A 25974-nucleotide genomic window follows, 5' to 3' on the forward strand; every position below is an offset into this window, starting at 1 on the left:
TATGGATGTCACATTACCTCCTCAAACTCAGTCTATCCAAAGTTGAGCTCATAACATTTCCTACCCCATGTGCCTCTTCCCATGACTTTTCTGTAGAGGTTGATTGCACAACTGTCAGTCAGTTCCACATGCCAGGGTGCTAGGTGTAGCTTCGGCTATCCTTCGGCTCCACATCTAATCGCTCTCCAAATCTAGCCACCTCAACATTTTCAAAATAGTCCTTTTCGTAAGCAACACCGCCACAAGGCTTCTAAGTCACCCCCTGATTATCTCTCGCCTTGACTACTGAAAATTCCTGCTCATTGGCTTAACTTTACAAAGGCTATCCCCTCTGCTGCCTAGTGCATTTTGTAGCCTATTCACATGAATGGGCTGTCAAAACGCAACACATTGGAATAGAACAGGAATGTGCATGTTTAAACACATGCATTCCAGTGTGAACCGGTCCTTAGGGGCATTCAGTCAAGGAGTTGGCCTTGGGCATCACCAAACCTCAGCACATTACTGGGTACAGTTCAGCCTATAGCGGGAGAACAATAGCAAGTAGAATGCCATAGGTTAGCAAAGAGTAGGACATTAGAAATGAAAAGTATACAGAAATAGGGAAGAAAGTGAAAAGAGAACAATGAAGGGAAAAGAAATGGGGGAGGGAGTGGAAGCACAGACAAAGAGGGGATTATCCAGAGATCAAGTACACCCTATCTCAAATGCAGGAGTTAATGACTAAAACTAGAATGTTGTACCCATGGAGCCCACTTGACATGAAATTTTGACCTGGTGTCCAGTATTAAAGTAGTTGTAAAGGGTATACTTTTTTTACTAAAATAAAACAGAGGTTTATATATACCACATCACAGAGTGGCCCCTTACCTCCTCTTCTCCTCTCCTGAGTGTGCCACCATAGCAGGCCACTTCCTATGAGGGCACATATGCAGGTGCGCTACCGAGCCAGGCTGCGTGCGTCCATAGACACACAGTGCTGCCTGCTCAGCAATGCCTCTCACTCCCTCCTAACAAGCAGGAGTTGATGGCTTCTTCTGCTCTCAATCTGTCCTGTCAGAAAAGAAACAGAGACCACAGCACTGCTCCAAATGGGCACAGCACTGGATTGTGGGAGGGATAAGTTAAGTAGGATGCCGGGGGTGGGGGGGGGTCAGCGAAGAAACAGGTAGTGGGACTTTTTCTAACTTAATGCAGAGAATGCATTAAAGTAAAAACCACTTTAAAACTCACTTTTTTTTTTTATTGACCATGCCCCCTGTAACATGCATCTTCAGGTTAGAAAGAATAAGACTTGGTGAATTTCATTAAAATTAGGTAATTAGGAGTCTACAAAAATGTTGTCTTTGATAATACCAGTTCGCCTTCTATATACCTCCTTTTTAAGTCTCAGTAAGTATTTTGAAAGTGAACTTGATTCACCAAAGTGGGGGTGGCTTATCTAAAGTGATTATTAATTATTCATAAAAAGCATGCTTGTGAGCATGCAACAACAGGAATAAAGCAATTTTTTTGTAGCATGAGGAAGGCTAGAACCTGTTTTAATTTATTATTTTTTTTATTTTGCTGAGCTTCTGTTAGAGATTTTCCCTCACTTCATACTAGAATGATAACATTTATACTAGGAGAATCTCCCCACCAGGACTATTGACAGCAATAAAACCTGATGAAGGAGCAAAACATTACCCCACACATTGTTCAAAAACAACATTTTGGGCTGAAATTAGTTTAAACTGTGCTTAGATATATGGATTTTGATGAAAGCAGTTTAGTGCTGCCTATCCTTGTTTTCCCCCACCAATGGTGGGAGCTATAGATCCTTCATTCAATCTAACACTAGCCTAGTGTCACTAGGTATTAGATAGCCCATGAATGATTCTTTTTTATTTTTTTTTCTCATCCATCATTTTAAACTAAAAATGACCTAATTTCCCTATCTGCATTGTATTCTGATTTCCACCCTGCCCACACATGGATCAAAATTCAGTCCCTGCTAAACTGGCCAAATTTTGATCCATGTATGGATGGGCTTAACTTACCTATAGTTACAATTCATACATTTATACCGTTTGCATGAAAGAAGCTATGGTTACCTTGTGTTCTGTTTAGAGATGAAAAACTCAGATTTCCATATTTTTAAGAGGATATAAAACAATATTGTGCAATATGTTTTGGTAATGGCTCATAAACCATTATGGCACTAATGTGAAATGGTGCTCCTTCTGTTGGACTGGGTCTAGTACTGAAATGCTGAATATGGTTTATGCACTTTGTCTATTATTTCACTGTTGCTGGCAGAGAGACTTGCTGGAGATATGAGCAAAAATGCTGTCTGGTTCCAAAAATATAATGTGTACTTATCAATACAATTGGATATACATATCTTGCTTGGCTCAGAATAGCTTGTGTTACGCTTTACTGATGTTTATGTATTTCCACTCCAAAGAACACTTAGACCGTTTAACACAATGCAATTATAGCTTGTTGAGAAATATAGTATTAAACATTAGAAAGAGAAAATACTACTAAGCAAAAATAACATGTTTTGTCTACATTATATTTCTGTGTCTCTGATTTCTGGTAACCTCATGAAGTTTAAATGGAATTCCTATACATGTAATTTTTCAATTTTTAGATCTTCGTATCTCTGCTGTTGGGCAGAATGTATATTCTGACCCAATGTCTGCAGGTACACTCAACACTTCCCTTATTATATCCCTGCTATTATAGACAAGGTTGCCACATTTTTTCTAACCCTCACCTAACCACCTGTCCCCTGGACCCTATTTCCTATTTCCTCTCAAATACTGTGGTCACACCCCTGACTCTTTCCTACACTCTCTAAATTACATCATCAATCTCTTCCTCTCTTCTGGCATCTTTACCAACTCTCTAAAACATGCATTAGTCACTCCCGTTCCTAAAAAGCCTTCCTTTCACCCCACTAATCCTAATAACCTACGTCCCATCTCCTTGCCCCCATTTTCCTCCAAACTCCTTGAATGCCTGGTCTACAACCAACTGAGTGACTATCCCATTAAGAATAACCTTCTTTATCCCTTTCAGTCTAGATTTCGCCCTTAACACTCCACAGAAACTGCTCTCCTAAAACCCACAAACAATTTACTAACAGCTAAAACCAATAGACACTATTCTGTACTCCTACTTCTGGACCTTTCGGTTGCCTTTTATATGGTTGACCATCCCCTCCTCCTCAAAAAAGTCACTCCTTTGGACTCTGTGACTGTACTCTCTGTTGGTTCTCATCCTACCTATCCCACACCACCTTCAGTGTTACTTACAATTCTACTTCCTCCTCTTCCTTTTTCCATTGGGGTACCCCAAGGTTCTGTTCTTGGACCTCTCCCTATTCCCAAACTACACCCTTTACCTGGGTCAGCTGATATCCTCCCACGACTTTTATCATTTTTACGCTGATGACACTCAAATCGATCTCTCTACCCCTCAGCTCATAACATCAGTCTCCTCACGCATCCCTATTTTACTGACCAACATATCAATCTAGATGTCACACCACTTCTTCAAACTCTATCTAACCAAAGCTAAGCTTATCCTATCCAACCCCCCCCCCCCCCCACGTGCCCCTTCCCCTGACTTCCCTGTCAAGATTAATGCCACAACCTTCAATCCGTCCCTGCAAGCCAGGGTGCCAGGTCACGTGTTCTCCTGGACTCTAAACTCTACTTTCGGCCCCATATGCAATCACTGTCCAAAATGTGTCGCCTCATCCTTCACAACATTTTCTAAATATACCCCTTCATAACCAATGACACCACAAAGCTCCAAATTCACTCCCTGGTTTTCTCTCGCCTTGACCACTGCAACTCCCTCCTCATTGGCTTACCTTTACATAGGCTATCCCCGTTTCAGTACATTATGAATGCTGCTGCTAGACTCCTCCACCTTACAAACAGTTTATTGTCTGCCACCTCTCTCTGCCAATCACTCCAAAGGCTGTGGTACACCATTGGCAATGCACACCTCTGACAGAAGCAGTGGGTGAGGGAAAGCTTGGTTGTCCACAATTTATATTTTTCTTCAAAGTCACAAGTTTAAAACAAGCTGAATATAAATTGGATTCATACGTTAACAAAAATAGTATTACATTTCATAGTTTTGTAAACCTCTATGCAGCACACTAGTTAGTTTCACCCTACAGAAAAACTTGCCGTTTCTTAGGGATAAATTAGCTGACTTATAGTCACTGTACTTTTTAACTTGCTTGGCGTCTCATTAGAAAACTGTCTTGTAGATGCCAGTATACAGTGGTGCAAGAATAGGGGTCTCAGAGGTTGTAATGTTACCTCACCCCTGCCCGTGGGGGATCATATGGCCCCCAATGCCACCTAAGTGTCCTGTACTCTGCTTGTGTTACAGTATTTTACCACTGTGCTGGTAAGGTCAAGAGTTGTGTTGCATGCAGCACTTCAGTGATCAGACATAGTGGGAATAGTAGGCACAGAAAGGTCTCCTACTCCAGATTGTCAGTAGGATGCTCACTACCCACTCTGTGCAATTGCCAACCAGCTTCTACTGCACTCAACATGGAATGTATGGTGAAATGATCAGTTGAAGCAGAATGCAGAAGAAGCCAAGTCACACTACACTTTTATACTACACTAATGGAAAATTCAGCTCAGCTGTGAAAGGATATTATTTGCACAACTGCATTTCCTAAAAAGCTGACCTAATCAGGTCTAAAAAGGCCTTGCTAAAAGAAGAAGGCATGTTGAAGGCATGTTGGCCTGCAGAGAGACACTTTATGGTGGCAGTCTCGTAAGTAAAAATCTCACATTTCATAAATTTGAGCAGAAGATTCTCCTGTCAGGTAAAGGGACTTGGCTATATAGCTATGTTAGGTCAGGTTAGGACTTTAATTGTTTTTTTATTAGCTTTTTTTTCCTGTGAAGACAATGCCTGTTCAAAACTGCCTTTTTAATCTCTTGCTGACTGCATAATGCATATATGTAGTGGCAAGAAAGGTGGGCTTTGAGTTCTCAGTCAAAGCTTTTGATAAGGAGCTAGCAGTATGGGCTTCAAATAATGTGACTAATGTAAGAGCCAATCACAGTAATCACATGATAAAGATGCTGCACCGATTCCCTGGCTTTTAAGCCCACCTAAAGGGACGTCAGGAAGCAGCTTTATAAGTTAAGAATGTACAGTGGGTACGGAAAGTATTCAGACCCCCTTACATTTTTCACTCTTTGTTATATTGCAGCCATTTGCTAAAATCGTTTAAGTTCATTCTTCTTCCTCATGAATGTACACATAGCACCCCATACTGACAGGAAAACACAGAATTGTTGACATTGTTGCAGATTTATTAAAAAAGAAAAACTGAAATATCACATGGTCCTAAGTATTCAGACCCTTTGCTGTGACACTCATATATTTAACTCAGGTGCTTTCCATTTCTTCTGATCATCCTTGAGATGGTTCTACACCTTCATTTGAGTCCAGCTGTGTTTGATTATACTGATTGGACTTGATTAGGAAAGCCACACACCTGTCTATATAAGACCTTCCAGATCACAATGCATGTCAGAGCAAATGAGAATCATGAGGTCAAAGGAACTGCCTGAAGAGCTCAGAGACAGAATTGTGGCAAGGCACAGATCTGGCCAAGGTTACAAAAAGATTTCTGCTGCACTTAAGGTTCCTAAGAGCACAGTGGCCTCCATAATCCTCAAATGGAAGACGTTTGGGACGACCAGAACCCTTCCTAGAGCTGGCAATCCGGCCAAACTGAGCTATCGGGGGAGAAGAGCCTTGGTGAGAGAGGTAAAGAAGAACCCAAAGATCACTGTGGCTGAGCTCCAGAGATGCAGTCAGGAGATGGGAGAAAGTTGTAGAAAGTCAACCATCACTGCAGCCCTCCACCAGTCGGGGCTTTATGGCAGAGTGGCCCGACGGAAGCCTCTCCTCAGTGTAAGACACATGAAAGCCTGCGTGGAGTTTGCTAAAAAACACCTGAAGGACTCCAAGATGGTGAGAAATGAGATTCTCTGGTCTGATGAGACCAAAATAGAACTTTTTGGCCTTAATTCTAAGCGGTATGTGTGGAGAAAACCAGGCACTGCTCATCACCTGTCCAATACAGTCCCAACAGTGAAGCATGGTGGTGGCAGCATCATGCTGTGGGGGTGTTTTTCAGCTGCAGGGACAGGACGACTGGTTGCAATCGAGGGAAAGATGAATGCGGCCAAGTACAGGGATATCCTGGACAAAAACCTTCTCCAGAGTGCTCTGGACCTCAGACTGGGCCGAAGGTTTACCTTCCAACAAGACAATGACCCTAAGCACACAGCTAAAATAAGGAAGGAGTGGCTTCACAACAACTCCATGACTGTTCTTGAATGGCCCAGCCAGAGCCCTGACTTAAACCCAATTGAACATCTCTGGAGAGACCTAAAAATGGCTGTCCACCAACGTTTACCATCCAACCTGACAGAACTGGAGAGGATCTGCAAGGAGGAATGGCAGAGGATCCCCAAATCCAGGTGTGAAAGACTTGTTGCATCTTTCCCAAAAAGACTCCTGGCTGTATTAGATCAAAAGGGGGCTTCTACTAAATACTGAGCAAAGGGTCTGAATACTTAGGACCATGTGATATTTCAGTTTTTCTTTTTTAATAAATCTGCAAAAATGTCAACAATTCTGTGTTTCTCTGTCAGTATGGGGTGCTATGTGTACATTCATGAGGAAGAAGAATGAACTTAAATGATTTTAGCAAATGGCTGCAATATAACAAAGAGTGAAAAATTTAAGGGGGTCTGAATACTTTCCGTACCCACTGTATACCTTAAAGCTTAAGTTTGTAGAGGCTGTACTAAAGCTTATATCTATAAATGGAGGAGGGGTGGATGATTGAAAGGTCTGCCCATCCCTCCATTCATAGATGGTGCTTCATTCATAGTAATAGTAAGTAATAGTACAGCCTCTATGAAAGGAGAACCTGGGTGAAAAATGTGGGCATAGTCAGGCACTCTTGATGAGTGACTGTCGCAGCTCCCTCAGTTCTACTAACCCCTCACTGCACTGGAAGATTATGATGGCGATGGTGGGGGCGGATTCATCAGAACTAACGGCCCTTGTGCATATTCTTTTATTTATTTTTCCGGCAAGGCTTTAGGATAAAGCAAAAGAAAAACTATTTACCATTACTCTTACTCACTTTCTATTTTGTTTATATAAAACCAATCATTATATAGTAGGTACATAAGGTTGCAGTTTTTATTTAGTGGACTGACAATGGGTTAGTGCCAAAGATAATATTTGAAACACAGTCTATAGGAAGACTTATAGGATTAGTAAACGATTCTGCAGAGACTTTAAATATTTTAATAATGCATATTTTTATTATATTTTATTTTGATTGATGATGCCTTAAAAGTTACAAGATAATATTTTATGTGATATAGTATTTAACTAAAGGTCTTGGCAAATTTTCTATCAATTCACGATCAAATTAGACTATTATTATTATTGCATCAAACATTAGTTTTGATTAGATGTAATGGTAGAAATTCTGGGATGAAAGTTATAATAATCACTTCGACTTATAATAGCACTGACTAATAATGTGTCATGAAAAATTTACTGAAAGTATAATGTTAGTGGAATATGCAGGCCGATAAAGAAAAGAGAGAAGGAAAGAAAATGTCTGGGAGGGCTGTCATATGAGATGAGTTAGAACATTGCAAAACAAGCATTAGCAAATGTGTATAGGAATAAGAGATATGAATAGAAGATATCAGTTTGAAAAGCAAAGCAATCCAGAAATTGACACAGTAATTACATGATGCACACAGAATTTGCTCTATATACAAGCATTACTGTATATGACAATGCCCTAGGCAGAGACCAGTAATGGCACCTTTCTGTTCAGATTCCATCCATTTGGTCAACAACATTGTTACATAATTAACATGAAAAAAATTTAAATTCAAGCATTATTGTGTCTGTTTATAAAAAGAGCTCCCATTGAACTGCAAAGTTCATCATTTCAGATGAATATGAAAGGGAAAATTACAACCATTAAAGGCTAGGTTTACATTTCCCAGGTAAAAGCTAGCAGTCAAGGGGTTTCAGTAAGTATTACACATCTGTGTAGCTTTGTAAAATGTGTATTATTATAGCTGTAGGCCATTTGGGCCCCCCTAGAAGCCTGGCTGAAAATTGCATTTCAGCAGTCCCCTTATCCTGCTGTGTTGCTGGGATGTGATGTGGCTTTCACTCCTGTAATGCTGGGAGAGATAGTCCAATGGTTTCCACATCCTAGCAACAAGGCAGAATGTAAGGAGTGCTGGCTGGGAGTATTTCAGCTAGGCTTGTGAGTGGCCAAATGACCTACAGGTAAGACAGCAAAATGAATGAACATTTCACAAAGCTAAACATTGGCATTGTGGAAAAGGTGAACCTAGCTCGTGGAATGAGGTATTTCAAAAGGAAACAAAACATCTACCTCTAAAGTACTGTGAGATACAGCATTGCCTTGTCATAACAGAAGGTATTCACAAGTCCTCCTCCCAGATCAAATCCCGAAATAAGGATCTCAGTTTCTGCATATGGGCAAGTGGGCAGTGTAACAGCTGTTTCAGGCTTTTATCCTTCATCTGTGCAAGATATGCCTCCATGGTGTAGAACTTGTCAATCCATGGGAACAGTACATCCATTAGGGTCATGGAGAAGCAACGCAAAATGAACCAAAACAACTACATATAAAGTACTACATATAAAGTATGTATACCAGAATGTATTTACGTATCCTCCCTTCCAGCACAAGACCCAAAGCCAAGGACCTTATGGATATGCATAGGGGGAAATGGGCAGAGTCATGCAAAGCACTAATTTTTCACCTTTTTAGCCATCAGTACATCCAGAACCACTAGTGTACAGCACAGATATAGACATATTTTGATAGAGGCAGTATTGCAGACTTACATACAGCTGTTTCATGGTCACCGGGACAGGAACAGAGAATACATCTTTCAATCACGGAAGTATATATTATTTGACTATATTAGGGGCCATGTTGGACAGATGGCCCTGTCTTCAGTGACACTGACAGGCAATATCAGTGCAATTCAGTTTTTATTATCATTATTAGTCGAAGAAGAAATGTTATTGTCTGAAATACTGCTGAAACTCAACTGTCAGTGACAGCGAGTGCTGACTGGGGAATGAGGAAGGAACTACAAAGTGTAATGTAGGTTGAGTTTGAATCAGTCTGTTACTGGTGACGTGTTGCTGCTAACATCGTGGCCAGACTGACATGGGCCTCATATGAAATCTGTTTGCTCTGGGTTACTACACTTTGTACATAGTAATGTCATCCTTTACCATGAGGTCAAATAAGCATGCATGTGTAGCAACACAAGGGAAGGACTGGAGACCTTTAAAAAGTCTGCTAGACTAACAAAATTGGTTTGCATTTTCATGGTAGGGGTTCACCACACAAGGAGCACCACAGTGATTGCAAGGCATGGTTAATAGGGAGTGTTGTCTTACAGGGCTTAGTTATTGTGGTCTTTAGTTATTGTAAAACCCCTTTTTTGCATGTACAGTATTTTTTATTTTTTAAAACTGAATACTTTATGAACAGAAAAAGATGACTGCTGCACTGTGAAAAAGTATGGTATATAGAGGTCTGCTAAGATTTATGTTCTATGTTATGCCTGTAAAAACAGTGAACGTTTTAAATGGGAAGAAGGAGGGAAAACCTTCTTGATGTGTGTAGATCGGAATATCAGTATGGCAGCAATGACAGCAATGCTAGAGGTTCTAACTAAGACTACTAATCTTTGTAAGATAACAATAGCTGAAAAATGTGAAAGAAAATATCTGATTTATGTCTGAAATGAGTAGTGGTTTATTAGGGGAAGGTCCACCCACGTATGACGTATGAATAAGACCTTATTTATTTATATTTTGTGTGACTCCTGGTATAGCTTTGGGCCAAATAGGAATAAATAGGTAAATAGGAACCTAAGCTGAGCAAAGGACCGTATGGATGGCCATTTGGGTCACTGGCCCCCATCTTGGAAAATACATTAAAACTTCTATGGGTCCTAGTGCGGAAAATTGCTAAACAACCCACTACTAAGGGGTGTCGCAAGCAAGAATGTAAAAATAACTGAAAAAAAACAGACAGATTGTGAATGATGCAACAGAATGTATTTGCTAAAAGGAGAGGTCACTATGAAAATAAACATTTTGAGGTATATCCAGCCAAACAGAATTTAAATTCCAGCAGTCAACCAGTCAGGAGAAGCCACAAAAATAATCAATTATTTCTGTTTAGTTACTAGTTAAAAATGGATCCCCAGTTAAGTAATGCAGTCACATTGCAATGTACTGTGTACACACAAGACATTAAAACATTTAAATTGATAGCATGAGTAAAAAAAAAAATAATTACAAGTAAAAATATAGTCATATATTATGATAATAACTGTACTGTAGAAGGCTTATTGTTTAAGAACAGTTTACTATTTCATGATTATTTTCTGTATGTTGTGTTAAGCACATGATTCACCTTGATCAAAGACATGCCTTTGATGTGTGTATATTTGCTCCTCTTTAGGCCTATTTCTTTGGGAAATCTAACAGCAGTAAATGTTGTAAAAACTATTGCTATCTTTAAGGTCTTGGCAGATTATTAACCATTGGAATAGAATGTGAGCCTTTAAAAGTGTGGGTTGTTTGTTTCACCTATCACAGTGCACAGATAAGATGGAGTGGAAATAGAGTAGAGAATAATGTGATGAGAGAATGCAACCCCTTCCACTGTAAAAATACTGCATAATCTTAATTTAAAAGATTCTGTGAAACACAGATCAATTAAAGAGAGGCCCAGAGGAGTGTCTTGTTCTCTAGCTCCCTAGTCTCCTCCTTCTATGCTCATCTCAAGTACTTCTCCAGAGCAGCTCTTATCCCCTGGAACCTACTACCCCAATCTGTCCAACTATCGCATACTCTGTCTACTTTTAGGCAATCCCTGAAAACTCATCTCTTCAGGTCAGCCTATCCTGCCTTCAGCTAACAACTGAATCTTCTACTTCTCCCATCAGTTCATCCCTCAAAGATTAGGAGTCTATGGGGGTCTGTGAAAAAGGTGACATGATTACAAAGCAGGTTGTTCATCTGGTGGTATGGGGTGTCCTCAATGTTGTCAGTTGTTCAATTGAACTTGGTAACCTGTGTAGCACTGCACCCGCAGGGACTGCTGGTTATTGACTTTGTGGGCTCCCCTGGTTACCAGCACATCTTTACTTGAACAGGTCTCTGAATCTCTCCTTGTTCCCAATGGCTCGTCGCATAAATGAACGGTCTAGGGGTGTTTATGTTGTTGTTTATTGATTATTTGGGATAGGAGAAGGGAATAGTGGGATACTCCAATTGAACTATTCACAATGTTCAAAGACTTCTATCTTCAAAACTCCGCTTGGAAAGATATGAAACAGCCAGGCTGTTAATCCACCCGGCCACTAGTGTGTATGGGTTTAAGTCTCTTGTTCTCTTTGCTCTCTAACAAGACAACTTGATGGATGATAATCTATCTTCAGGACACTCTCACTGGCATCCTCTTCCCGCTGACACCCGTCCACTGACTATCTTAGGTGCAGGTGTGGCCCCCCTCAGGTCAGGCCCCTTTGACACAAGTTTCTGTACTCACTGTATTGCAGAGACAGATCCTCCAGTGTCTCCCCTCTCAGTCAGCTTCCCTGGACCTATGGGTTTAGCTCCTCACTGCTACTCTTCCGGCCCTCAGGACAACCCCCTGAGGCCGCATGGCACCTCTACAGAGCCACCCCCTCCCTCCGGTGCTCCGCTCCCCAATGAAAGACCTCGAGCACATGTGCTCCTGGCTTTTATACAGTATCCCTACATGCACCGAGGCAACTTTCCCTCTGCCAATTGTCAGGACTGTATCAAAAGCCCATGCACCCATTCGCCAGGTTTCCTCCCACTGTCCAACATGCCTCCCTATTGGACCAGTGTGAAACACTCTGTAGACAGAATGAATTGCACTCTGAGCACAATGAGCAGACCTCACTAACAAATCCTGCTCTCTGGTAGGCAGAGAACAATATAGATTTACCTGCAGTGCTCCTCGTAAGCAGAGAGAGCACAAACTATACTTTCTCACTAGCACCTACCCTGGAGGGTGCTACACTTGCAAAATTGAAAACAGTACATTCTGGATTTGCCCTTTAGTGGGTGGTGTGTGGCTGGGGACAAGGGTCAGGTTTTAGTTATGCTTCTTTTGCTAGTTTTTATTGCTAGTGGACACCAAAGACTCTTTCTTGTGACTAACAGGCCCTATCTAATTTTTTGGATATATTTAGTTTTGTCACTTCAAAGAAATCAAAATAATATTAGTACATTTCAGAAGGCACTAGAGTAATAGTAAAAATAAAACCATAAAGTATAAAAGTTCATAAAAAAAGTCTATACAAAAGTCCCACAAGTAGTATAATCATATGAATAACTGTGTTCCAAATGTGCAGGAAAGATGATGTAATTAACCACTTGCCGTCTGCTCACATTGCTGCTACTGCAGCAATGTGGCTCGTTATCGTCTAGCGACGTAGTACTATGTTGCTGGACTCCTCCCACTGTAGGCGGCGCTTGTTTTCAGTCACAGCGGGAGTCGGGCCAGGGGAGGAGCAGCGGCGATCGCCGCTGCTCTTCCCCGATCATCGGGGAATCTGGTTTGGAGATCCGCCCGCCTGTGTAAACAGAGCGGGCGGATCTCCTAAGTGACAGGGAGTGACAGATTGCAGGGTTCAGCATAGCGATCTGTCCCTGACTCACTCAGTCACCTCCCCCCACACACGTCAGTAAGCACCAGGCATACATTAACCCCTCCCTCTCCAATAAAATTAACCCCTTCCCTGCCAGTGTCATTTTTACAGTAACAGTGCATATATATAGCACTGATTACTGCAGTAATGTCACTGGTACCCCCAAAAGTGTCAAAAATGTCAGTCAAGGGTCCGATCTGTCCACTGCAACGTCGCAGTCCCCCCAAAAAAATCACAGATCAACACCATTACTCATTAAAAAAAAAACACCAAAAATGACAGAAATCTTTCCCTTGGTTAGTAAACGCAATAACTTTTGCGCAAACCAATCAAAATACGCTTATTGTGTTCATTTTTTTACCAAACATAAGTAGCAGAAAACAAATTGGCCAAAAATTTAAAAAAAATTTGATTTTTACATTTTTTTGGGGGGGAATTTCATATAAAAAATGTTAAAAATATTTTTATTTTTTCAAAATAAACGCTCTTTTTTTGTTTATAGCGCAAAAAGTAAAAATCGCAAAGGTGATCAAATACCACCAAAAGAAAGCTCTGTTTGTGGGAAAAAAAGTACGTAAATTTTGTTTGGGTACAGCGTTGCACGACCGCGCAATTGTCAGTTAAATTTGCACAGCGCCGAATCGCAAAAAGTGGCCCAGACGTAAGACAGCAAAATCCTCCAGTGGTAAAGTGGTTAAACTATTCCACAATCACCTCAAGTGCTCTCCCTATGTGTGTCTTACCAAATAATTATGCCTTACATATGCATGCTCAGCATAAATCACTCAGAATGCACCACTTCCTCTGAAGAGTCTTTCCAGACACTGGCATGAGTAATATTCTGGTGATCCCTCAGATTTTGGGTAAAAAAAGAGAACTCGCATAGTGTATTACCATAAAAAATGTCACAGTGTTACCTCCAGGCTAGGCTTGGCCCTTTGAAAAAGTAAGTAGACAGAATGCTGCGTCAGGGTGCATCCACATGGCAATCCGTATTGACTCAACACACTATCTTGGAGGTGTCACCATGACTCACAGACGTTTAGGAGCCCGGTGATAGATGGATTACTGGCACACTGACAGGGGATGTGTGGAAAAGCCAACTGTGCTGCTAGCGATCAGCTGAGATATTTGATATGCCTAGGACTTCTTTGTGTTTGTGAGTAGTGTATTGAATGTTTAATACATTTTAACATTTTTATGGCAAAAAACTATGCAAGTTGCCTTTTTTTTGCCCAATATCTGAGGGACAACCAGAATATTACTCATGCCTGCGTCTGGAAAATACTCTTTAGAGGAAATGGTGCATTCTGAGTGATTTATGCCGAGCATGTACTGTATATGTAAGGCATAATTATTCGGTGAGTGAAACATAGGGAGAGCACTTGAGATGATTATCTGTGGAATGGGTAATCACATTTGGAACACAGTTATTCATCTGATTATACCACTTGTGGGACTTTTGTATGGACTTTTTTTATGAGCTTTTACACTTTATGGTTTAAATTTTACTACTAATATTTACTACTACTCTAGCGCCTTCTGAAATCTACTAATATAATTTTAACTCCTTTGAAGTGACATATGTATTTATTTATATATATATATATATATATATATATTTTTTTTTTTGTATACAAACTTTTACTGGAAGGAAACAGAAAATGGTGGTACAAAGAGAGTTGGCACATTAACAATGTATTTATTTATAAAGGAGGCAGCTGGAAGGTTTTAACGTATATTAGATAAATTGTTAACTTGTTTATTATCACTGTTATTAGAGGTTTATCATGTTTAGTTTTGGCTATTTTAAATTGGAACTGTTAACCACTTCAGCCCTGGAAGGTTTTACCCCCTTAATGACCAGGTCATTTTTTTGCAATACGGCACTGCATTATTTTAACCACTTCAATACAGGGCACTTTCAGCCCCTTCCTGCCCAGGCCAATTTTCGGCTTTTAGCGCTATTGCATTTTGAATGGCAATTGCGCGGTCATGCAACACTGTACCTAAACCAAATTTATGTCATTTTCCCCCCACAAATAGAGCTTTCTTTTGGTGGTATTTGATTACCACAAGGTTTTTTTCTTTTTTGCTAAACAAATAAAAAAAAGACCGAAAAGTTTGAAAAAAAAAAGTTTTTTGTTTATCTTATACAATTTTGTAAATAAATACGTTTTTTCCTGCACTGATGAGCACTGATGAGACTGCACTGACAGGCACTGATGAGGAGGCACTGATAGGGTGGCACTGATGGGTGGCACTGATAGGCGGCACTGATAGGCGGCACTGATAGGCGGCACTGATAGGTAGCATTGGTGGGCACTGATAGGCGGCACTGCTAGGTAGCATTGATGGGCACTGATAGATGGCACTGGTGGGCACTGATGGGCACTGATAGGCGGCACTGACGGGCACTAATGGGCACTGGTAGGCGGCACTGGTGGGCAATAATGGGCACTGGTGGGCAGCACTGATGGCAATGATGGGCACTTGTGGGCAGCACTGATGGGGAGGGCACTGGTGGGCAGCACTGATGGTGAGGGCAATGGGGGGCTCCCTGAGCCCTGATTGCCATCCCTGGTGGCCATAGTGGGCATCCCCGGGGTCATGGGTGGGCATCCCTGGTGGTTCTAGTGCCCCCCCCGAGGGTCTGCACTGGTAATCAATGATCTGATTACCAGTGCCGACCCCCCCCCCCCCCCTGTCAGAGGAGCCGCTGATAGGCGCTCCTTTACTCGTGCCTGTCAGGCACGTACTGAGGAAAGCCGATCAACGGCTCTTCCTGTTTACTATGTGACCAGCCGTGATTGGACACGGCTGATCACATGGTAAAAAGCCTACGTCAGTGATCAAAGATGCAGGGAGTCAGTGTGACATCTCGCATCACCGATCGCCGCTCTGCTGTACCCAAATAAAATGTATGTCTTTTTTTCCCCCACAAATTGAGCTTTCTTTGGTGATATTTGATCACATCTGTGGTTTTTATTTTTTGTGCTATAAAAGTTTTGAAAAAAAAAAAAAAACAATATTTTTTTACTTTGCTATAAAACATACCCAATAAAAAAATTAAAAAAATTGAATTTTCAGGCCAATATCTATTCTGTTACATACTTTTGGTAAGAAAAAATCCCAATAGGTTTATATTGATTGGTTTGCACAAAAGTTATAGTGTCTTCAAACTATGAGATAGATTTATAGAATTCTTTTTTTATTTTTTTTTACTAGTACAGGTGGCGATCAGCGATTTTTAACGGGACTACGCCATTGCGTTGGACAAATCTAACACTAAATTACACTTTTTGGGGACCAGTGACACTAATACAGTGATCAGTGCTAAAAAGAATGCACTGTCACTGTACTAAAGACACTGGCAGGGAAGGAGTTAACATCAGGAGCAATCAATGGGTTAAATGTGCTCCTAGGGAGTGCTTTCTGACTGTGTTGGTGGTGGCCTAACTGGAGGAAGACAGGGATCCATGGTTCTGCTTAGCAGAAACACAAGATCTCCATCTTCCTCTCTGACAGAACGGCAGTCTGCCTTGTTTACATTGGTAGACCGCTGTTCTGCCTCTCCTCCGAACAATCGGTGGGTCCTGGAGGACATTGCGTTCGCCTGACCTGCTCATTGGCTCCTGCTGTGATTGGACACAGGGAGAGCCCAAGACCCAGAGCACGACCTGATGTACAGGTCTTTCGGTTCAGTCGGGAGGGCCGCTCTGCCGCAGTATATCTGCATGGGGAAGTCCATAAGTGGGTAAACTGATAATTATAGTTGATAAGGTTGAATTAAGACACCAGTCTAGTTCAACCTGTATTGGTGTGTGTAAAAAACAGGGTATATAGCACCACACCTCCAACAACGTACAGGACCACCTCCTCACTCAAAGGGTGAGGGAATTAAAAAGAAAAAGAAAGTGGGGGAGGGGAGAGAGTATGGAATTGAAAGAAGGGAAGAGGGGTTATGGTCTTGGGAGAGAAGGAGAAGTGTAAGATGAGGAAAGCTACAACATTTTATCATTCCGTAGAGATAAAGATGAAATCTGGTTATCGATTTTATTGCTCAGCTGTTACAGAGATATACATTTACAACAGACAGGAACATTCTTAATGACAAGAAGACAGATGAAGACATGAAACCGAAACTTTCTCTATAAACTCTAGAGACTAGATTATGTAAGAATCCCAAGAGCACAGCAGTTGCAGTGCTTCAACTACTGTCTGCCACTAATAATCATTCTGTCTTCAAAGCTGCTTAGATGATGCACCTTTCTCAGTTTTAGGTCCCAGTAACATGCATTGCAGTAACAAGTTCACTTTCACATTCACTACCGCAGTGCAATAGTGTGAATATGAACATGTCTGCATGTTTTATATGTTGAACTGCAGCCACATGTGTAGCTCTTTGGCTGGTTGTATAGTCCAGCATAAAAAAATTGCATTTAAACCGAGGAGGCGCAGTCTGGCAGGATGTGGCTACTCCTTTACTGGACAGCAAATATCTTGCTTCCTAAACACCTTTTGGTGTATCTTATAGTTTTTTTCTGCTGCTAATCACAAAAATAACCTGTAATTTAACCGATCAAATACTATTTTTTAGAAATCTTCTATTTTGCAATATGCAATACCCATTGGCTATGTTGCACACATGAAAGAAAATAAGAATGCATGGAACTCTTGTAGAAGCACATTCAGTATACCAAGTACTATCTGTGGAGATCTAAAAGAAGTGGCTCTGCTGCTTAGAATGCAACTCCTATGTACCAAGTACTGCTGTTACATATGTGACTAGGACAGCTCTGCAACAGAGTTGCATGACATTAAAAAGAAATCGCTCCTAAGAAATAATTTGGTTTCAGGCCAGAAAAACATGGCATATAAACCACCTGTTGGCCCAACAAAGATATTTTTCCCTCTGTTTCACATAAAACACAAACTTATGAAAAATTTTGTGAAAACATGAATAAGGAAGGTTGAAGGATTTTTTTATTTGAGACAGATGTTTCCAAGAATAGCTGATGCCAAAATTAATAAAGCCATTTTTGTTGGTCCATAGTTAAGATACGTCAATAATGACAAAACGTTTAAAAATCCACAACAAAACACTGTTATCCCTGTTTAACCCATGCAGCATGTCAGAAACATTATGTAATTAAATACATTGTAGTCATTAAAAGTTAAAGTGTTACTAAACCCACAACAGTAAAATCAGTCTGTATGTGCAGTAAAGCATGTTTGTTATAATCACTGTGGAACCTAAGGGGTTAATCCTCTGCATTGTGTTTAAAGGTTGTTTGATCCTGTCTTCTCTGATCCTCCCCTTCTTCCACAATCCCTAAACCATCTCCTGATAGATAGAAAAAAACTGTTCAGTCGCAACGAATGCATGGGGACACGTGGCCATACAATGCGATTAGAGGAGAAGAGATTTAACCTTAGGCTGTGCAGGGGGTTCTTTACAGTAAGGGCTACAAGACTGTGGACTTCTCTGCCACAAATGGTAGTTACTGCGGGAAGTATGGCTATTTTTAAAAGACTCTTGGACGTACATCTCAAGGATCATAACATTCAAGGGTATGTGAGATGATTACGTCCACGCACACCTACACAGTTTGAACTGGATGGACTGTTGTCTTTATTCAACCTGATCTACTATGTAACTATGATAGAACAGAGTATAGGGGACAAGTTGCACATGCTTTATTTAGTGTGTAGTGCTAGAGAGTTTTTTTTTTTTTTTTTCCTTGGGAGAGTGCATGTGATCAGCATTGCCCAGACAGAGGGTCAGGGGTCCTGCAGGCTTATAGGTAGTCACAGTAGAATGAAAACTCCTCCTACAAGCTTTAACCAGACCCTGATATTGGTCACAAGACCGCTCTAACTGATGATGAAAAAAGGTATTTAGCAGTTTATATTTATTCAAACTATTGCATTTCATGCTCGGTGTACTGTGGGAGACCAGATATAGTGAATGCAGAGTCCGGGGTTTAGTAAAGCTTTAGTTTCATATTTCTCAAGATTATGACATGATACAGTAATTCCGAAATTATGTTTGTGTTCAGTTTGAAGGAGTCTATCATAATCACTAAAAGTTTTTCAAACCTTGGAAAATAAAATGTTGTCCAGTGTATCCATCCTGACATTTATCTTGTGTAGCAGGTGGCTGTATTTATTTTTTAATTTGCATAGTTGCAGGTATTTATATTCCACTTGGAACAGAATATCAGCATTTAAAAATGCAGGCCATTTTCCCTAAGCTCTGAGCACCACCTATTACAGTGCACAGATAAGGGGGAAACACAGCAAAGAATAATGTGATAAAAGGTTGCAACTCCTCCCACAAAAGCCTGCATAATTTTAACTTAAAAAGAGTCTATGAAACACAGATCAATTAAAAAGAGGCAAAAACTTTGTGACCCGAAGCATCCACAGTGGGGGGCCCAGAGGGAATACATGGAGGGGCTGCATGACTGTGGGGAGGACTAGTCTCCAGGAGAGAGTTAAAATGTTAGAATGAAATATAGGCCTTACCTGATTGGAATTCAATGGTCTGATTGGAAGTCAATGATCAGGTGACAGGAAGGAGCTGCAGAGGTTGGACTTACTGGGCTACTGGGGGTTCATTCTGGAGGATCAACAAGAAAAGAAGGTTGTGTCACCCAGCCTACCTTAATAAATGTGTGCTTTCAGATTTGTGTTATAGGTGATTGTGTCAGCAGCTTGGTGGATTAGGGGATCTGGGGGTCTGTATAAAAGTTGAAATGGTTACAAAGCAGGTTGCTCACCTGGTGGTATGTAGTGTCCTTAATGGTGGTAGTTTTTCAATGAGACTTGGTACCTTGCCAAATTGGAAATAGTACATTCTGGAGCTGTCCTTAATCAAGTGGGGTGTGGTTGGAGACAAGGGTGGAGTTTTAGTTAGGTTTTCTTGGCTAGCAGACACACGCAACAATTATCGGCCGACCGATCGGCCGACTTTTGTCCAGAGTTGTGTTTTGTTGGTTGGAATGTGCCTAGACTGCACACGAATTTTCTCGGCCAACAAAAATCAACTTCAGAAGTGATGTCATGTGCTGGTTTACTTTCCGTGTGTTTTTTCTTCTCTGAGCATGCCCAGTCTTGCTCATCAGATTTTTGTCTGCCGAAATCTGTACTGACTGATGGAAAATCAGCCGTTGTGTTGACGGCCAACAAAAATTTTATAGCCTGCACACCAGATTTTATTTGGCCGAAAAGTCGGAGTCGGTTGTCGAAAACATCATACTTACAAGCCGAAAATCGTCCGATCGGACGTTGGCCGAAAATTCCCAGCCAATAATCGATGCGTGTGTACGAGGCATAATTCTTTTAAACATGCCTCATCTTCCTAATTGGGTATGTTTAGTTTTGTTTATTTTAAATTGTAACTGTTAAACTGATATTTAACAAATATGTTTTAGGGGAAACTGATCTTTATAAAAATGTGTATACATGATGCTTCTGGTTCTCATTAAAAAAAAAAAAAAACAGCTACAGTAAATACTTTATTTTAGCTGTGCTGTGAATAGGTCACATGATCTTTCCCTGTTGACTCCAGTCTGCAGGGTATGGGAGGAGCCTCTATCAATGCCTGTTAGTTCCACCCTAGAGGCTTGGAATACAACGGCATGAAGGAAGGAGGGAGGGAGAAGGAAATAAGGAAGGGTCACTCAGCACTATGTGTACGTCCACCAAAATGACTGTATAGTCACGTAGCCTGCCTATAATGGAACACAGGACAAAGTGACCAGCTAGCCATCAGAGAATGCACAGTATGGTTGCAACGGGCGATCCATAGGATCTCAGGTTGCAGTGGGGACACAGGCCTGGCAGCACCAGCCAAAGGCAGGATCAATGCAAAATAAATACATTTTTGAAGATGTTGGGTTTAATGACACTTTAATTATTTTGTGTGTTAAATAAAAGAGTAATGGGGTATATGGCACAATAAGTGTTGTGTGTATATAAATATCTATGGAGAACAGCAAAAAGTTCATAGAGTCCAATTGGAGTGTTCAAGGTAACTTTCCGCTGCACTCAATGCACTAGATGTAGCCCCTCTGAAGAGACTGAAGTATCGCTAGGCAAACATAAGAACAGCAGTGTACAATCTGAGTGTAGTATATTACCAGATTTATTGTGGTGGTTAAAATCAGGCTCATCACATAGTAAGGGCTTCCGATGGACAGTCTCACAACAACAGGGAACCTCAGACCAGGATAGGAATACTGGGTGGATGGATACACCTGCAGGACCAAGAGAACACACCAGGGGGCACCAAACTAAATGCAGTATTAATTGTACTGAGAAATACTTGTAAATTAGCAACTCACATAGGAAGAAGAAATAGCACTTTTTGTATGTAATCCTTGAGCTGTCAGCTCATGCATCTGGGATGGGGAGCCTCTTCCTACAACGTGCAGTCTGGACATCAGGCTGCATGGCAGTTTAGATTAGGAAGGAAGTGGAAACCAACAAGATGGCAGAGAGCTTTTTGTGGGATGCAGAACAGACCAGAAGTGATGTTATCAGGATGCCTGGGGGGAACGGGGCTATGCATTTCAAGGGCGCCCAAGCCTCTTTCTCAAGCTAACACCCCCTATGCATATAAGAGAACTATAGTGAGCTATATCAATATTTAAATTGTGCATTATACAGTATATAAGCGGGGCCAGGAGGATTTCTATGAACACTGCCTAGATTCATTTGTGCATGTGGCAATTACAATTAGAAAGCGGAGTAAAAACTGTTAGTAGGATACATGGAACTAAATTAAAATCTCATTCAAAATACAAATTTTAAAATGTAGGTGCAATGTAACCTAATATGATGCACAGGAATTTGTGTACTAAGGCGATATAACAAAGAAATGTATTGTTTCTCGCAGGAGTGTTTATTAGAGGCACCATACAGAACATTAAATCATACACAAGATCAGAGTGTTTAGTTATGGAGTGTTATGAGAGGGATTTTATATGCAGTTTTTTACGCACTTTTGTGTGCCATGCGTTTTGTAATCTGAATATGTGTGTTTGTAAATGTACAGGGATATGGAAAAGTAGATGGCATTACATGACTGTGGTCATAAACAAGAGGAATCTTTTGTATGCCATGCATTTATAGTCCAGACATATGCGTTTGTAAAGGGAAAAAGGTGAGTAACTAATTGTTAATCACGTGACTGCGCCTAGGATTAATAGGTGTAAATTTAAATAATAAACTCAAATAAATCAAACAATTGAGCTGCTAGTCAAAAAACAACAGTGTGTTGGTAAATTGTGAAACAAAAGGAGACAGCGCTCAAAAATTGTGCACAAGTCTAAATATAGATCACAAATCTTCCAAATAAATATGATATAAGTGATATACCATAACGTAACAGTGCAAAAGTATATATGATATATATGATACAAATGATATACCATAAAGTGACAGTGCAAAAGTATATATGATATATATGATACAAATGATATACCATAAAGTGACAGTGCAAAAAGGTGACTATGCAATTATAAATAAATAATTCAAATGCAAAAATAAATATAGTCCTTATAGCTTGAAAGTGCAGGTGCCACTTGTGCAGCAAACAAATCCAATATATTAAAGTGCTTGGTGCTCAAAGGAATTGCATCCTTCATGCAAAGGAGGAAGAAGGAGAAGGAATCCATCACCAGATACTCCACACTTACACACTTTGCAAAGTGCGACCGCCGCCGGATTGGCAACCTCCATTTGCTTGTGATGTGGACAAACTGCACTTCACTCCACGTATACCAAAGACTTAATGAACTTGAGATCGTGCACAGCTTGATTGGAAGTATCGAGGGGAACCTACACCAGTCCTTTCCATAGTGGAGAGATTCCCGAGCTATCAAGCGAGCGGGGGACGAGTGACCTATCTATACCGGGATCCTTTTGCAAGTTACCACTTACCTGTGCTAGACCCCAAGGGGTCATCTGGTAAATGTGTGGAGTATCTGGTGACGGATTCCTTCTCCTTCTTCCTCCTTTGCATGAAGGATGCAATTGCTTTGAGCACCAAGCACTTTAATATATTGGATTTGTTTGCTGCACAAGTCACACCTGAACTTTCAAGCTATAAGGACTATATTTATTTTTGCATTTGAATTATTTATTTATAATTGCATAGTCACCTTTTTTCATTGTCACTTTATGGTATATCATTTGTATCATATATATCATATATACTTTTGCACTGTCACTTTATGGTATATGATTATCAAAAAAAGCACAATAACTGATGTAAAAACACCCAAAAGGAATGTCCTCAATAATATCAAAAATAATGTCCAAATGACAGACACAGTCCGAAATCCGGAATCCCAAGGTCAGAAGAGAATAAGCCAACACTCATGTAGTCTCCTTACCAGATATAGGGAAATTTAGCGCAACTTAGCCCTATATACGTTTTAATTTGTTTGTCACAATTTAAGTTGCTGCTGTTACCTATTAGTTAGCGCAGTTATATTCTTTTTTATACTTTATGGTATATCACTTATATCATATTTATTTGGAAGATTTGTGATCTATATTTAGAATTGTGCACAATTTTTGAGCGCTGTCTCCTTTTGTTTCACAATATGCGTTTGTAAGCATATAGGGCTAGGGAGGAGTAGAGGGTGTTAGATGACGGTCTTTATCTCTATCTCCTCATTGAGGCCAGGGACAGACAGTCTATTTCACAGATTCTCCTAGAAAAGTTCTGCGGCTGGGAGTTTATGTGAAATGGATTAAATAACCCAAACCCGTAAGCATGCAAAGCATTTGTTGTGGTGTTCTGCGAAATGACGGGGTACCCTTTTCCACAAATCTCCTGTGTTCCCTGATTCTGGCAAGTAACGTGTGGATGGTTCTGCCCACATAGAGGAGACCACACGAGCATGTGAGGCAATACCCAACAAACTGGAAGGAGCAACTCGGGAATGTACTGATAGAAAAAGTTTTGCCCTTTGTTGTAAAGCTTTTCTGACTGTGCTTGACATGTTTGCAAGTGAGGCATTTTAGCTTCCTGTATTGATACTCCAAGTGTATTCAAATACATTTCCAGGTTTCACAGTAGGTCTGGGAATGGGAGGGACCTTGTTTCAAGCAATTTTCCCTTTAATGCTTGTGGCTTACCGTTATGAGAATTTAGGTTTCTGGGAGACTTTGGTTCCTAGATCTGGGTCATGAAGGAGTATGGACCAATGTTTGGAGAAGATTTTCTCTATCTGACGGAATTGTTCATGAAATTGTGTCACAAATCGGACATCTTGTTCCACCTTTCTGACTGGGCTGCTTTGACTTTTTAAACACATGTCAAGTAGTCTGTATGTTTATTGGAATTTTACCAAGACAGAATTAATGAATTCATCAGACAAGAAAACTAATTGCACTCCCTATACAAATTTGAATATTTTCTGAATAGCATTATCTGTTAAATCAATTTATGTAGTATTTGGTTCTGCTTTTGAACTGTGCATGTTATTCAAATTTGTGCAGGATTTTTCTTGTGTTGCTTTGTCAAATTCTGGTGTAAGTGAGCCACCTAACTTCTTCATTTTGCTTTAATTTTTCCTCAATTTGCGTAATACGGTATTAGCATAGTTAGTACTAATATTTCATTACTTTGTAAACTTCATTAAAAAAATGTAGCTAAAAGCCATAGGGTCCTAGTGTAATATATAAACAGCTGCCTATGTCTCATAAAACAAGCTTTGACAGTCTTATTCAACCCTATGGCTGCTAATGTTTAATAAAATTATGTATCTTATTTTCAGTCAGCAAAATCAGAGATTCAGATGGCAAATGTGTGGATGAAAAAAGAAATGTAAACACTTGTCTTTTTTTAGAGGAAATAATTCCAACACACAAGTGGAAAATAAAGGAGAATGGTAGTAATACAGTACATAAATAATACATTTTACTCTCACGCTTACCCCTAACGCAGGTGGCCAGGCACTATAGCTGGCTTTTGTGTTTTTCACCTATAGCAACCCCCTTTCCCAAAAGGCAAGCAGGCATACTTATTAAAAAAGAATAGCGCGCAAATGCAAAAGAAATTACTACCAAATCTGAAGAGAGTCCATAAATAAAAATGGGAGTTTGGTCCCACCATATGGCCATATCGTGCTCAAGCCCACTACTGCGTCAAAGTACCCCATTATCAGTGGGTCCTACACTATCCATGAAAAAGAGATGAATCCAGCCTTTCTAACCCTTGGAGATAATACTCCTTGCTGGGAAAGATGTGCAAATGCACTACAGGGGACTCCTCCTATATCCACTTGATGGTGGACACTGATTGAGTACAGGTGTGTGTGGGGGGTGGGGAGGGTTGCTCAACCTCGGTGGTCTGGTCAGACCGAATACATAATAAACAGGCAAAAAATTTGGGGGAGCATACCCATGTATTTCCAAAGCTGCTGCAGCTATGAACCAAAAGACATGTATATTAAAAAAGAATAGCGCGCAAATGCAAAAGAAATTACTACCAAATCTGAAGAGAGTCCATAAATAAAAATGGGGGTTTGGTCCCACCATATGGCCATATCGTGCTCAAGCCCACTACTGCGTCAAAGTACCCCATTATCAGTGGGTCCTACACTATCCATGAAAAAGAGATGAATCCAGCCTTTCTAACCCTTGGAGATAATACTCCTTGCTGGGAAAGATGTGCAAATGCACTACAGGGGACTCCTCCTATATCCACTTGATGGTGGACACTCATTGAGTACAGGTGTGTGTGGGGGGTGGGGAGGGTTGCTCAACCTCGGTGGTCTGGTCAGACCGAATACATAATAAACAGGCAAAAAATTTGGGGGAGCATACCCATGTATTTCCAAAGCTGCTGCAGCTATGAACCAAAAGACATGTATATTAAAAAAGAATAGCGCGCAAATGCAAAAGAAATTACTACCAAATCTGAAGAGAGTCCATAAATAAAAATGGGGGAAATGTAAACACTTGTCTTTTTTTAGAGGAAATAATTCCAACACACAACTGGAAAATAAAGGAGAATGGTAGTAATTGTTACGCTCAGCGCTCCGGGCCCCCTGCTGGCCTCGAAGCGCTCACAGCGCACCGGGACTCTTAGATCTAAAGGACCAGTGCACAGGTGATT

General features: G+C 40.6%; 1 protein-coding gene across 1 annotated transcript in view; it reads left to right on the top strand.

The window, feature by feature from the left end:
- Positions 1–25974, top strand: part of LOC309552528 (protein unc-13 homolog C-like) — a gene marked incomplete at its 3' end in the record, with an annotated part of 269895 nt that overhangs the window by 199291 nt on the left and 44630 nt on the right. The gene's annotated exons all lie outside the window — the stretch shown is intronic.

This window comes from Pelophylax lessonae (genome assembly GCF_965119305.1).
Source record: "Pelophylax lessonae genome assembly, chromosome: 4".
NCBI lineage: Eukaryota > Metazoa > Chordata > Amphibia > Anura > Ranidae > Pelophylax > Pelophylax lessonae.